The sequence below is a fragment of the Rattus norvegicus genome, chromosome 1 (genome assembly GCF_036323735.1).
Source record: "Rattus norvegicus strain BN/NHsdMcwi chromosome 1, GRCr8, whole genome shotgun sequence".
Taxonomy (NCBI): Eukaryota; Metazoa; Chordata; class Mammalia; order Rodentia; family Muridae; genus Rattus; species Rattus norvegicus.
In genome coordinates this window covers 73,044,286-73,060,338 of record NC_086019.1, presented here as the reverse complement: position 1 = coordinate 73,060,338, position 16,053 = coordinate 73,044,286, and the positions used below count along the sequence as shown (strand labels likewise).

The following is a 16,053-nucleotide window of genomic DNA, read 5'->3' as shown; positions in this document are numbered from 1 at the left end:
CTGTAGCTAACCATTGGATTGAACAAGGTGACCCCAATGGAAGACTTAGAGAAAAGACTGAAGGAGCTGAAGGGATTTGGAACACCATAGGAAGAACAACAATGTTAACCTACCAAAGTCCACCAGACCTACTAGGGCAAAAAACACACATCAATGAGTACTTATGGAGGGATCCAAGATTCCAGTCACATGTTACTGAGAATGACATTGTCAAGCATTAATGGGAAGAAAGGCTTTTGGTTCTGTGAATGCTTGTTTCCCCAATGTAGGGTAATGCCAGAGAGTGGGTCGGTGAGAGTCGAAGTATCCTCATAGAAGCAGGGGAAGGAAAGGGGACATGGTGAAGAGGAAAGGGAGAAAACAATTGAAATGTAAATACATAAAATATCCAAGAAAATTTGAAAACCATAGGTATATGGGAGCAAAACCAAAACCAAAAAAAAGGGGAGTCCTACACCCACGGATCCCGGCCCGCAGCAGCTCTCTGCTCCCAGACCCCGTGGGAGAGAGACCTCACAGCCTGGTCAAGTGGGCACTCCTGAGGCTGCAGAGTGGAAGAGACCATCAACACTGCCCACCCCTGCCCACATCCCTGGCCCAAGAGGAAACTGTATAAGGCCTCTGGGTTCCCGTGGGGGTGGGCCCAGGAGCGGCAGGACCCCTGCGCCTGAGACACCGCCTGAACCTGAAGGAACAGACCTGATAAACAGTTCTCTGCACCCAAATCCCGTGGAAGGGAGAGCTAAACCTTCAAAGAGGCAGACACGCCTGGGAAACCAGAAGAGACTGCACTCTGCACACATTACTGATTCCAGAGGAAAACACCAAACGCCATCTGGAACCCTGGTGCACTGAAGCTCCCGGAAATGGCAACGCAGATCTTCCTGGTTGCTGCAGCTGCAGAGAGCTCGTGGCCAGACCCCGCTAGCGAACTTGAGCCTCGGGACCACAGGTAAGACCAACTTTTCTGCTGCAAGTGACCTGCCTGGTGAACTCAAGACACAGGCCCACAGGAACAGCTGAAGACCTGTAGAGAGGAAAAACTACACGCCCGAAAGCAGAACACTCTGTCCCCATAACAGGCTGAAAGAAAACAGGAAAACAGGTCTATAGCACTCCTGACACACAGGCTTATAGGACAGTCTAGCCACTGTCAGAAATAGCAGAACAAAGTAACACTAGAGATAATCTGATGGCGAGAGGCAAGCGCAGGAACCCAAGCAACAGAAAGCAAGACTACATGGCACCATCCGAGCCCAATACTCCCATCAAAACAAACATGGAATATCCAAACACACCAGAAAAGCAAAATCTAGTTTCAAAATCATATTTGATCATGATGCTGAGGACTTCAAGAAAGACGTGAAAAACTCCCTTAGAGAAACACAGGAAAACATTAATAAACAAGTAGAAGCCTGCAGAGAGGAATCGTAAAAATGCCTGAAAGAATTCCAGGAAAACATAAATAAACAAGTAGAAACCCATAGAGAGGAGTCAAAAATCCCTGAAAGAATTCCAGGAAAACACAATCAAAGAGTTGAAGGAATTAAAAATGGAAATAGAAGCAATCAAGAAAAAACACATGAAAACAAACCTGGATGTAGAAAAACAAAAGAAGAGACAAGGAGCTGTAGATACAAGCTTCACCAACAGAATACAAGAGATGGAAGAGAGAATCTCAGGAGCAGAGGATTCCATAGAAATCATTGACTCAACTGTCAAAGATAATGTAAAGCGGAAAAAGCTACTGCTCCAAAACATACAGGAAATCCAGGACTCAATGAGAAGATCAAACCTAAGGATAATAGGTATAGAAGAGAGTGAAGACTCCCAGCTCAAAGAACCAGTAAATATCTTCAACAAAATCATAGAAGAAAACTTCCCTAACCTAAAAAAAGAGATACCCATAGGCATACAAGGAGTCTACAGAACTCCAAATAGATTGGACCAGAAAAGAAACACCTCCCGTCACATAATAGTGAAAACACCAAACGCACAAAATAAGGAAAGAATATTAAAAGCAGTAAGGGAAAAATGTCAAGCAAAATATAACGGCAGACCTATCAGAATCACACCAGACTTTTTGCCAGAAACTATGAAGGCCAGAAGATCCTGGACTGATGTCATACAAAACCTAAGAGAACACAAATGCCAGCCCAGGTTACTGTATCCTGCAAAAATCTCAATTAACATAGATGGAGAAACAAAGATATTCCATGACAAAACCAAATTTACACAATATCTTTCTACAAATCCAGCACTACAAAGGATAATAAACGGTAAAGCCCAACATAAGGAGGCAAGCTATACCCTAGAAGAAGCAAGAAACTAATCGTCTTGGCAACAAAACAAAGAGAAGAAAAGCACACAAACATAAACTCACATCCAAATATGAATGTAACAAGAAGCAATAATCACTATTCCTTAATATCTTTCAACATCAGTGGCCTCAACTCCCCAATAAAAAGACATAGATTAACAAACTGGATACGCAACAGGGACCCTGCATTCTGCTGCCTACAGGAAACACACCTCAGAGACAAATACAGACACCACCTCAGAGTGAAAGGCTGGAAAACAACTTTCCAAGCAAATGGTCAGAAGAAGCAAGCTGGAGTAGCCATTCTAATATCAAATAAAATCAATTTTCAACTAAAAGTCATCAAAAAAGATAAGGAAGGACACTTCATATTCATCAAAGGAAAAATCCACCAAGATGAACTCTCAATCCTAAATAACTATGCCCCAAATACAAGGGCACCTACATACGTAAAAGAAACCTTACTAAAAAGCTCAAAACACACATTGCACATCACACAATAATAGTAGGAGATTTCAACACCCCACTCTCATCAATGGACAGATCATGGAAACAGAAATTAAACAGAGACGGAGACAGACTAAGAGAAGTCATGAGCCGAATGGACTTAACAGATATTTATAGAACATTCTATCCTAAAGCAAAAGGATACACCTTCTTCTCAGCTCCTCATGGTACTTTCTCCAAAATTGACCATATAATTGGTCAAACAACGGGCCTCAACAGTTACAGAAAGATAGAAATAATACCATGCGTGCTATCGGAACACCACGGCCTAAAACTGGTCTTCAATAAAAATAAGGGAAGAATGCCCACATATATGTGGAAATTGAACAATGCTCTACTCAATGATAACCTGGTCAAGGAAGAAATAAAGAGAGAAATTAAAAACTTTTTAGAATTTAATGAAAATGAAGGTACAACATACCCAAACTTATGGGACACAATGAAAGCTGTGCTAAGAGGAAAACTCATAGCGCTGAGTGCCTACAGAAAGAAACAGGAAAGAGCATATGTCAGCAGCTTGACAGCACACCTAAAAGCTCTAGAGCAAAAAGAATCAAATACACCCAGGAGGAGTAGAAGACAGGAAATAATCAAACTCAGAGCTGAAATCAACCAAGCAGAAACAAAAAGGACAATAGAAAGAATCAACAGAACCAAAAGTTGGTTCTTTGAGAAAATCAACAAGATAGATAAACCCTTAGCCAGACTAACTGGAGGACACAGAGAATGTGTCCAAATTAACAAAATCAGAAATGAAAAGGGTGACATAACTACAGATTCAGAGGAAATTCAAAAAATCATCAGATCTTACTATAAAAGCCTATATTCAACAAAACTTGAAAATCTGCAGGAAACGGACAATTTCCTAGACAGATACCAGGTACCGAAGTTAAATCAGGAACAGATAAACCAGTAAACAACCCCATAACTCCTAAGGAAATAGAAGCAGTCATTAAAGGTCTCCCAACCAAAAATAGACCAGGTCCAGACGGGTTTAGTGCAGAAATCTATCAGACCTTCATAGAACACCTCATACCAAAATTATCCAAACTATTCTACAAAATTGAAACAGATGGAAAACTACCGAATTCCTTCTATGAAGCCACAACTACTCTTATACCTAAACCACACAAAGACCCAACAAAGAAAGAGAACTTCAGACCATTTTCCCTTATGAATATCGACGCAAAAATACTCAATAAAATTGTGGCAAACCGAATCCAAGAGCACATCAAAACAATCATCCAACATGATCAAGTAGGCTTCATCCTAGGCATGCAAGGATGGTTTAATATACAGAAAACCATCAACGTGATCCATCATATAAACAAACTGAAAGAACAAAACCACATGATCATTTCATTAGATGCTGAGAAAGCATTTGACAAAATTCAACACATCTTCATGATAAAAGTCCTGGAAAGAATAGGAATTCAAAGGGGTTGGGGATTTAGCTCAGTGGTAGAGCGCTTGCCTTGGAAGCACAAGGCCCTGGGTTCGGTCCCAAGCTCCGAAAAAAGAACAAAAAAAAAAAAAAAGAATAGGAATTCAAGGCCCATACATAAACATAGTAAACGCCATATACAGCAAACCAGTTGCTAACATTAAATGAAATGGAGAGAAACTTGAAGCAATCCCACTAAAATCAGGGACTAGACAAGGCTGCCCACTCTCTCCCTACTTATTCAATATAGTTCTTGAAGTTCTAGCCAGAGCAATCAGACAACAAAAGGAGGTTAAGGGGACACAGATCGGAAAAGAAGAAGTCAAAATATCACTATTTGCAGATGATATGATAGTATATTTAAGCGATCCCAAAAGTTCCAACAGAGAACTACTAAAGCTGATAAACAACTTCAGCAAAGTGGCTGGGTATAAAATTAACTCAAATAAATCTGTTGCCTTCCTCTATACAAAAGAGAAACAAGCCGAGAAAGAAATTAGGGAAATGACACCCTTCAAATAGACCCAAATAATATAAAGTACCTCGGTGTGACTTTAACCAAGCAAGTAAAGGATTTGTACAATGAGAACTTCAAGACACTGAAGAAAGAAATTGAAGAAGACCTCAGAAGATGGAAAGATCTCCCATGCTCATGGATTGGCAGGATTAATATAGTAAAAATGGCCATTTTACCAAAAGCAATCTACAGATTCAATGCAATCCCCATCAAAATACTAATCCAATTCTTCAAAGAGTTAGACAGAACAATTTGCAAATTCATCTGGAATAACAAAAAACCCAGGATAGCTAAAACTATTCTCAACAATAAAAGGACTTCAGGGGGAATCACTATCCCTGAACTCAAGCAGTATTACAGAGCAATAGTGATAAAAACTGCATGGTATTGGTACAGAGACAGACAGATAGACCAATGGAATAGAATTGAAGACCCAGAAATGAACCAACACACCTATGGTCACTTGATTTTTGACAAAGGAGCCAAAACCATCCAATGGAAAAAAGATAGCATTTTCAGCAAATGGTGCTGGTTCAACTGGAGGGCAACATGTAGAAGAATGCAGATCGATCCATACTTATCACCCTGTACAAAGCTTAAGTCCAAGTGGATCAAGGACCTCCACATCAAACCAGACACACTCAAACTAATAGAAGAAAAACCAGGGAAGCATCTGGACCACATGGGCACTGGAAAAAATTTCCTGAACAAAACACCAATGGCTTATGCTCTAAGATCAAGAATCGACAAATGGGATCTCATAAAACTGCAAAGCTTCTGTAAGGCAAAGGACACTGTGGTTAGGAGAAAACGGCAACCAACAGATTGGGAAAAGATCTTTACCAATCCTACAACAGATAGAGGCCTTATATCCAAAATATACAAAGAACTCAAGAAGTTAGACCGCAGGGAGACAAATAACCCTATTAAAAAACGGGGTTCAGAGCTAAACAAACAATTCACAGCTGAGGAATGCCAAATGACTGAGAAACAACTAAAGAAATGTTCAACATTTTTAGTCATAAGGGAAATGCAAATCAAAACAACCCTGAGATTTCACCTCACACCAGTGAGAATGGCTAAGATCAAAAACTCAGGGGACAGCAAATTGTGGCGAGGATGCGGAGAAAGAGAAACACTCCTCCATTGTTGGTGGGGTTGCAGACTGGTACAACCATTCTGGAAATCACTCTGGAGGTTCCTCAGAAAATTGGACATTGAACTGCCTGAGGATCCAGCCATACCTCTCTTGGGCATATACCCAAAAGATGCCCCAACATATAAAAAAGACACATGCTCCACTATGTTCATCGCAGCCTTATTTATAATAGCCAGAAGCTGGAAAGAACCCAGTGCCCTTCAACAGAGGAACGGATACAGAAAATGTGGTACATCTACGCAATGGAATATTACTCAGCTATCAAAAACAATGACTTTATGAAATTCATAGGCAAATGTTTGGAACTTGAAAATATCATCCTGAGTGAGCTAACCCAATCACAGAAAGACATACATGTTAGGCACTCATTGATAAGTGGCTATTAGCCCAAATGCTTGAATTACCCCAGATGCCTAGAACAAATGAAACTCAAGACGGATGATCAACATGTGAATGCTTCACTCCTTCTTTAAAAGTGAAGAAGAATACCCTTGGCAGGGAAGAGAGAGGCAAAGATTAAAACAGACACAGAAGGAACACCCATTCATAGCCTGCCCCACATGTGGCCCATACATATGCTGCCACCCAATTAGACAAGATGGATGAAGCAAAGAAGTGCAGACCGACAGGAGCCGGATGTAGATTGCTCCCGAGAGACACAGCCAGAATACAGCAAATACAGAGGCGAATGCCAGCAGCAAACCACTGAACTGAGAATAGGACCCCCATTGAAAGAATCAGAGAAAGAACTGGAAGAGCTTGAAAGGGCTCAAGACCCCACATGTACAACAATGCCAAGCAACCAGAGCTGCCAGGGACTAAGCCACTACCTAAAGACTATACATGGACTGACCCTGGACTCTGACCTCATAGGTAGCAATGAATATCCTAGTAAGAGCACCAGTGGAAGGGGAAGCCCTGGGTCCTGCTAAGACTGAACCCCCAGTGAACTAGACTGTTGAGGGGAGGGCGGCAATGGGGGGAGGGTGGGGAGGGGAACACCCATAAGAGGGGAGGGGGGAGGTGGATGTTTACCCGGAAACCGGGAAAGGGAATAACACTCGAAATGTATATAAGAAATACTCAAATTAATTAAAAAAAAAACCCTCAAAACTCAGAATAACAGGTACAGAAGAATAGGATTCCCAACTCAAAAACATATTTACCAAAAGAAGAGAAGAAACATTTCCTAATCTCATGAATGTTATAAAGGTCCAAGAAGATTAGAAAACACCAAGTCTATTGGACAAGAAAACAAATTATCCAATCCAGCTAAAAATCAAAAACACTGAATTTACAGAAGCACAAAAGAATTTTATAAGCTGTAAAGGAAAAAATCCAAAGAAAATAGCAATGCTAACCTAAAATCACACCTGAGTTCTTAATGGAATTGCTGAAAAAACAGAATGTCCTGGACAGATATCTTAGAGCCCCAATGAGATGACAGATATCAATCAGCAAACTTTCAGTCACCATACATGGAGTGAACAAGATGTTCCATGGCAAAACACAACTTAAACAATGTCTTTTCACCAACAGTCCTGCAGAGGGAACTAGAAGGAAAATGTAAAATGAAGGAGGGTAAGTAAACTCAAGAAAATGCAGTGGATATTCGAAAATCCTTAAGTGCCTGGACATAAGGCTTGCAAACTCTGGACACCTAAAATGACAGCCCAGTAAATCTCTCAATCACCATACATGGAGAAAACAAGCTATTTGATGACAAATCAAACTTAAGTGAAATCCAACTTCAAATTGACTCCAATAGAAAGTACTATAAGTAAAAATTTCAACTCAAGATTACCTGCACCCACAAATACAAAAGCAATAAATATATTCCCACAAACAAAATCAAAAGAAGGTGCACAAAAATAAACACACACACACACACACACACACACAACCACCACCACCATCACCACCACCATCATCACCACCACCACCACCACTACTACCACCACCTCATCACCCTACCACCACAACCACCTTAACTCGAAACACCAAGAAGTAACATTCACTGGTTATTATCATGTATCAAAGTTAAATGACCACAATTCTCTAATCAGAAGACACAGACTAAAAGATTGGACATGAAAATAGGATCCATCCAATGTTGACATTTTGAATGCAATTTTTGATAGTGAAATTAGATTGTGATTGATTCTTGTGCATGCTTGTAGGATCTATTTTTCCTTTTGTGTTGTCTTGTCTGGGTTTGAAATGAGTCCTTTGGCCTAATCACATTGGAAATCAGGTGGGGCTCTTGATATCTCCAAACACACCCTCAGTGACGATCCACCTTGAACATGGCTATTCCTCCTAATTCTTCCCAGATAGTTCTATAATTGTAGCCCAAGTATTCAACCATAACAGCATATGCGGGCCTTCTCATTCAAATTTTCACTTGCCTATACACTCACTTCCCAGACATTAAAGACATGAAAATATAAGCCAGTTGCAGGGCATCAATTATAAATTGCTTGGTCACATTGCTTCGTCATAACAGTAGCAAAGAAACTAAGACAAAATTCATAGTGAATTGAAGCAATGTAATCTGGTGAGAATAAAGTGGTTTTCTGCAGGCAGTGTCAACCACAATGGTTCAAGAACTGAAAACAGATATGAATTTCAATGTGAAGAGTTTATTATTTCAGTGGGAAAATGAGCTATAATGTGAATTCAGACAACTGGAAGGAATAAAGTTATCTTTGCAAAAATGAACAGATTGCTTTCCACATACAGGCCTTTACTATTTGCTTAGATATTGCAGATATTGACAGGTATGGATGTCTTCTGCATGGCTGACACTTACCTGTCTCATTGGAGATCTCATTCTCTGGACAACGAGTGCAGTCAAAGCAACAGGCAACTATGCCTTCCTGGTGGGTTTTCCTGAATCCAGGATGACAGCTCTCACTGCATACAGACTGAGGAATCTGAAAATGAAATATATGACAGCAAATTGTCGGGATTTTATGGAATCCCCAATAGAGTTGTTTTGAAAACAGAAACATTAATTTGTTTATGTTAATTCATCTAAATGTAGATATTTGAATTGCTTTTAATACTGGAATGATTCATTCACAGAACCATGTGATCAATGATTTTCTGTAATAATATGAATTTGTTAGAAACTTGTTGAAAGATTATATGGTGGGGAATAAAAGTAAAATGTTATGATTTTGGTATTATGTTTTGGTATGACTACAACCCTACTACCTCTTTACTCTTGGATACAAATGCACTTTTTCCCTATGGCCAATGCCCATCATTCCAGTGTGATGGGTTTTAGAAACACTGTGGAAAGGAATCCATGAGAGTTATTGGGAAATATATTTTTAGATTAGTTCACTTGATATACTAATACCAATTCTAATAGTGGGTGGCTCTGATGTATTGGTCATAGTCCCTGAACAAATGAAAATCAGGAAAGGATGTTAACAGCAGCTCTCAGCAGTCTCTGCACCCTGACTATTTATGAAACATGAATCACTTCCTCTATCACCTAAGAACCTTGTTTTCTGTAGTTATAGAATATATTTCTGATCTGTCATGAACAAATTGCTACCATATTGTTAGGTAGCATTTTGCAACAGCAAAGCAAACAGGCAACCCAGTTACATATTCCCAATATGATTTTCTATACTGACTGCAGCCTGGAAGTAAAAGGCCAACTGAGTATTGAATAAAAAATGCTAAGCAAGAATCCCAATTTCCTTTCGGTCAATGATGAGATAATGATGAAAATCATCCAGACAAATTCAGTATTCATGAAATTGTGTAAAGTAGATGATTGAAAATTAAATAGTCTCTTTTCCAAAATTGGCTGTTAAAAAACTTCTTTATAGCAGTGGGCATTGTGTGCCTGTTAATGGGCCCTGAAAGAGCAATGAAGATTCCTAACATTCAGAAACATGATTCTGAGGTTTACACACTGTTTATAACACATAAGTAACATGAAATTCACCTCTGTTGATCCTGTGGCCCACTGTATCATGTTAGAAGATATGGAAAATTTCTGGTCCTTTGGAGCATTTGAAGAAAATGTTCCTACTTTCACATTTAGCCCAAGACCTTTAGGGAAATTCCAAAAGTTGAGAATGTCATATTTGACATGTGATTTCCTTTTCCAATCCAGAACCACATTCACTCCATCCTGAATGAGTTGTGTTTTCCTTAGAAAGGGGTGAAGCTAAAAGAGATGTATGTGCTTCTATTACATAAATTCTAATGAGGTAAAAGCTAAGCAGTGTCAGGAAATGTCTCCAGTCAAACTTAGTCCCTGATGTGAAAAAATCACCTTTAATATAGGGATCAATCACATCTAACACATGACAGTCAAACACAATGGAAGCATCAATATTTTTACAATGTTCTAATCTGTTTCACTAAAATATTTACAACAAACCTACCCTAAATTATGACTTCATGGAGAAAATTCTTGGCTTCTTTGAAAGTGTAGTCATAACCAATTAAAATTTAATTATATAGAGTTCTGCACAATATATTAACAATTTTATAAGAGACCATTTATAATACGCAAGCATTTTAGAAATGTTAACACCCATTTTGATAATTGCCTGTCTCTTACTCTCTCTTTTCTATTGTATGAAACCTGTGGGTTCAATGGACTTTTCGTATTACTGTGAAAATACTGAATGGCTCTTTATAATAAACTTATATTTTTATCTTAAAATTCTTTCTCAAAGAGACTTACAGATTTTGGATAAAATAGACTATAGTATATATTGCCTGGTTTGAGTGCATTTATAAACTCTGAGAGTGTTATGTTCCTGACGTCACAACAAAACTGAAGTGGCATTACCTGCCAAGGAAAGAATATCATATTTTTTCCTTTTTCTAGAGTTTTAAATTGCACTTGGTTGAGAATCATCTCATGCAGACTGTGGGCCACAGCATACACAGCATTATAGACATGGTAGCTTTCTTCACTCATAGCCATGTCAAATATGTTTCCAGGCAAGAATCCCAAGGAGGCATTGGGCAAACAATTATGCACAATTTTACACTCTTTCTTAACAAATGAACAATTGAAGAATATGTGCCACAATACATGAAGATAAGTGTCTTCTGGGTATTTAGAAGGGTTGGATTTCTGCATAAAATCTGTAAAATTAGGAATATCCTCACGTTGGTGTGAAAAAATAAGAGCTCCATGCAATGAGTCTATCATGAAATAGTCATCAAATTTAGAAACATCCCACTGTGAGATCAGTATCCACACTTTCCATGTAAGTAACTTCTGCTTAATATTTACTATTAAGCTTAATAGAGAATCAGAGTCCCCATAAATAATAATCACATTTGATGATGATTCCAGGATCTGCACCTGATTTTTCCAGGATTTGGTAAAAAATGAACCTCTGGTGACTACGATCATTTCTACAAATGCTGTGCAGACTCCATTTTTATCCATCTCACTTCTCAAATCTGACAGTGTCTGGGCACCTTTGTCATCATCTATGATGAATAACCCCACCCAGTTCCAGTGGAAATGAAGCATCAAAGATACAATGCCAACTGTCAAAGATGTGTCCTTGGGGGCCACTTGATATAGAGAAGAAAACCGACTTTGTTCACTCAGGAGACTATCATAAGGTCCAAAAGTAAGCTGTAGAAAAAAATAATTAGAACATTGTGTTAAAATTCAACTCAATTGTACAGCAGAGGTTTTAAGCTTTCAGTTCAATCTCCTTTCAAAGGCAACCTTGTGTTTTATGGATTTTCAAAAATGTGTAGAAAAATTCTTAATTTTAAAAGTATACTTTGTCTGCTCTACCTTTCCCCTTTTATTTGTAATAAGCTACAGAAAAACATATGTACCAATAACTGTCTGCCTCATTTTTCTCTCTGTGAAGAGTGATTTAAGTTTCACTCTTTCTCTCCTAGCCTGGTAAAATATCACCAAGCAGAATAGACTTTATATCCTATCCTGTCACCTTTTCTCACCTGTGGAAATTTGTAAAGATCCAGAAGTGTCCCTATGTATTCAGATATTGCCCATGATGGTCCTGTAAGTACAGCAGCAAAATTGTTCTTGTGTGTACTTCTGTAGTTAAAGTCAACACAAGCAGACATTGAAAGTGATCGAAAAACATTTGATAAAGTGTCCCTTTGACCTTGTGGGACATTATTGACCTCAAATCCTAGGGATGTGTTGGGTAAAAGATGGGGATTGCTGTTGATCTCTTCAATGGCAAATATCATGGACAAAATACATTGGTAGTTCTTCAACTTAATCCTGAACAGAAGGTAGAAGAATAAGTAGGAGAAAGACTCATAACATAATGTAAGTGCAAGTTTAATGCAAAGGCTTTTTTATCTATTTCTAAAAATCCATGTTTAAATATCTTTTTAGTAATTTTTAGGATTACAACAGGATTATTCTTTAACCTTTTCCTATTTTTAATGAAAATATTTTGTTTTCATACATTTTATTTTTATTAAAGTGTCTCGTCCAGCACATTTTCCAAGGTCCTCTGGACATCTCATACCACCAAACTCCACAACTCTTCTTTCATTCTATTTCTAGAATACAAAAAGGCAACTAAAATAATAATACATTAAAATAAAAACAAACAAGCCATTATAGGACAACACAACACACACACACACACACACACACACACACACACACACACACGCACACACACACACACAAAGAACGGGAAAAAAAGTTCAATGAACAGAGATACCGAGATACATCCTGACAGAGACTCACATGTTTTCATAAATAGAAAACCATAGAAACAAAACAACAAGAAAACCATATTATATATACAAGTGTCATGTATAGTTAAAAAATTGACCTCCAAAGTGCCATTGAGTTCATTTTGTTTTGCAACTTCTACTGAGCATGGGTTCTTGCCTTAAAAATAGTTTGTATATCCAAGGAGACTCATTTGGAAACAACTAATTTTTGTATTTTCATTTGAGTTAATTATAGGAGCTTGTGATAGCTTACAAATCTCTTCTGAATTAAATATTGGGGCTTGTATCCATTTCATCTCTGAACACTGACTGCCTATCTTATAGATGGGTGTATAACTTCTACATGCTTCTATAATCTCTGAGAGTCCACATGTCCATCAATCTAGCAATGTTTAGAAGGACTTGTTCCCTAAGTCTCCTTCACATTCTCAGGCTCTTAAAATTTTCTAATCTCTTCTTCTGTAGCATTTCCTGAGCACTTAATAGGTCTTTTGGATACATCTCATTTAGAACTGAGTTGCTACTGTTATACAGAACTTTTCTGATGATTGCAAAGTATGACACTGATCTATGGATATAACAGAATATTCTAAGGAGTTACATTCTTTTGCCAAACAATAGTATTTTATTTCCCCCATGTCCATTTCCTATCTAGTTTTAGGTCCTTGGCAGTGCAAGAAGTGATGGTTCTATCTATAGAGGAGTGGACCTTAAATGCAATCAAAATTTGCTTGATTCCTCTCACAATTTTGTGCCACTATTTCACTATTTCATATTTGTGTCTTGCGGGCAGGAAACTATTATTGTTCAAAGGATTCATAGATAAGTTGATTTTCCCCTTTTTTGTTTGAAATAATGCAGGGTACCTTCCAGTACCATGAATGTTAGTCCATAGAAGTAATGGCTCTAAGTAGATACCAGCTTCTCTACATGAAGTTCAGTAAGTTGCATCAGTGTTGTTTTCAGCAAAGAACTTCACCTTCATTTTGTGTGGAGAAACAAATTACTTTATCTGTACCCTGGATTGTTTGGAGTTTCCATAGGCCCCTCTTTGTCAATGACTCAAGTAACCCATTTCTAGAACTGTAAGTTTTTAGTAGGCTAATTATAGCTTTCTCTTCTCTGTTATTTAATGATTCCTTTGAGATTTCTTTTTTCTATCTGTCTTTTTATCTATTTATCTGTCAATCTATATATCTATCAATGCATGCATGTATTATCTCTCTATATCTAGTATCTATCTATCTATCTATCTATCTATCTATCATCTATCTATCTATTTATCTATCTATCTATTATCTATCTATCTATCTACCATCTATCAATTACAAAGAAGATTCTAATATATTAAGTTTCCACAAGACTAAAACCTTTTTAGGTTTAATTTTTTAGGATGTTGTAAAACACTGAATGCAGACCACTCAGTGTCTTGAGCTCCAAATGAGGTTAATTAATTTGCCTTGTACCTGTGATGAATTCTGTCAATGAAAGGGAAAAGTCTTCAAATCTCCTGGTTCAACTTCAATCGTCACAGCCCCCAAAACCAAAAGTTTCTTAATCAAGCGACTAGTTAGGAAGATATGGTTTAATTCACAAATATCTAGATCATTGAACGTGTCTAAACAACAGTTACCATTTTATAATTCATTTTTATGTATGTGGTTTTGTGATATGTATACTTGTTTATACATGGCATGTGTATCTCTGGGTGTGCACATATGCAAAAGTATTTAGAATTTAAACAATTATAAGTGGGTACTATCACCATCTTCCATTTAATGCCAGGTCTTGTGTAGCTCATATGATACAGGTGATTTTCCTGCCTGTGTCTCCAGTTCACCAAGAGATTAGCAGGTTTATACATGGGCACTGCAATACCCTTTTCTTTTCTTTTGTTTTCTTTCTTTCTTCCTTCCTTCCTTTTTTTCTTTCTTTCTTTCTTTCTTTCTTTCTTTCCTTCCTTCCTTCTCTCTCTCTCTCTTTCTTTCTTTCCTTCCTTCCTTCTCTCTCTCTCTCTCTCTCTCTCTCTCTCTCTCTCTCTCTCTCTTTCTTTCTTTCTTTTTTATTATCAATCTGCTGGTACAAACGCAGTTTTCACATTTGGACTACATGAATATTCTTTTCTGCTCTTTTCATTCATTCACTTAATATTAGTTGGTAGGGAAGAAAGCAAAGTGTACTTTTTAATAAGCAAGTTTATACACACATGGATAAATATGACAGGTCACAAGAAAAATATAATATCCACATGTTAGTTTCATTAGGTTAGTATGTTTAAAAAAGTTGCTTGATATGTATGCCTAGGTTAAATCTCATATTGACCTATTTCTTGTAATTCCAAAAATGCAATGTTATATTCTTCATGATAGTAGCATGTGTGGAAATGGAGAGGAATAGCAACATAAGCTCATGAGAAAAATGAGAAAATCATGGCATCTGTCTGTAAAGAACAATTCAGAGGAACCCAGGGTATTTAGATATCCAACCTTTGCTTCAATGGACAGTAACAACCTAAAACAAGCAAAAGTAAGTACTAAGATATTTATCATATTAAGGAAAGAAGGATGGAAAATAAGAGATATTTGGAAGAAATAAAGAAGGAAAACTAAAATGGTGAGAGAGTCCAGAGCACAAAAATCTTAAGTGTTTATCACCATTTTTATCTAATAATATGAACACACTGGCTTGTGAGAGAACATGTATGAGAGAAAAATGCTTGCCATTCTAGTATGAATACCCTAGTTTGATCCCTGTTACTCATGTATCTCACAGGGCACAATAGTGAACACGTTAATTTCCAGTTTGTGGCTTCTGAAGATAAATGGATCCCAAAATCATGCTGTTCTGTCTGTTTATGCACAACAGTAAACCCTCTGACAATAAGAGACCATGCACACAGAATGTGGCTCTGTCCACTCAAGTTGATTGTTGTCATCTACATCCTTGCACATAACTGTGTATGTACACTAACACAAACATGTGCATCTATGTAAATACCACCTTTGATAATAATATCCAAACTACCTCTTGGAAAAAGTATTGAAAGGATAATTTAAGTATAAGTAGCAAAGAAACCAGTGGGTTTATCTATTCTACTATCTAACAAAAAATAGTTTTCCAAACAAATACATGGAAAAGATAAAAATGATGTTACTCCTAGACTAATAGAATAAATTGGAATATACAGCAAAATTAGCATTTTGTGATTTGTCATGGAAGCAGGAAATAAAAAAGCATAATGGTCAGAACACTTTCTTCTATGAGATGCTGGTGTAAATAGAAAGTAAAAGTTAGGAAAAAGTGTTTGTCCCTATTTTCTCATCCTAGGATGAAATCAACTCTAAACTTCAAATACATGAATGTAAAAATGGGAA

At 37.5% G+C, this 16,053-nt stretch overlaps 1 pseudogene; it reads right to left on the bottom strand.

The window, feature by feature from the left end:
* The window catches only part of Vom2r-ps39 (vomeronasal 2 receptor, pseudogene 39), a 39,188-nt pseudogene that overhangs the window by 6,995 nt on the left and 16,140 nt on the right, over positions 1-16,053 (bottom strand).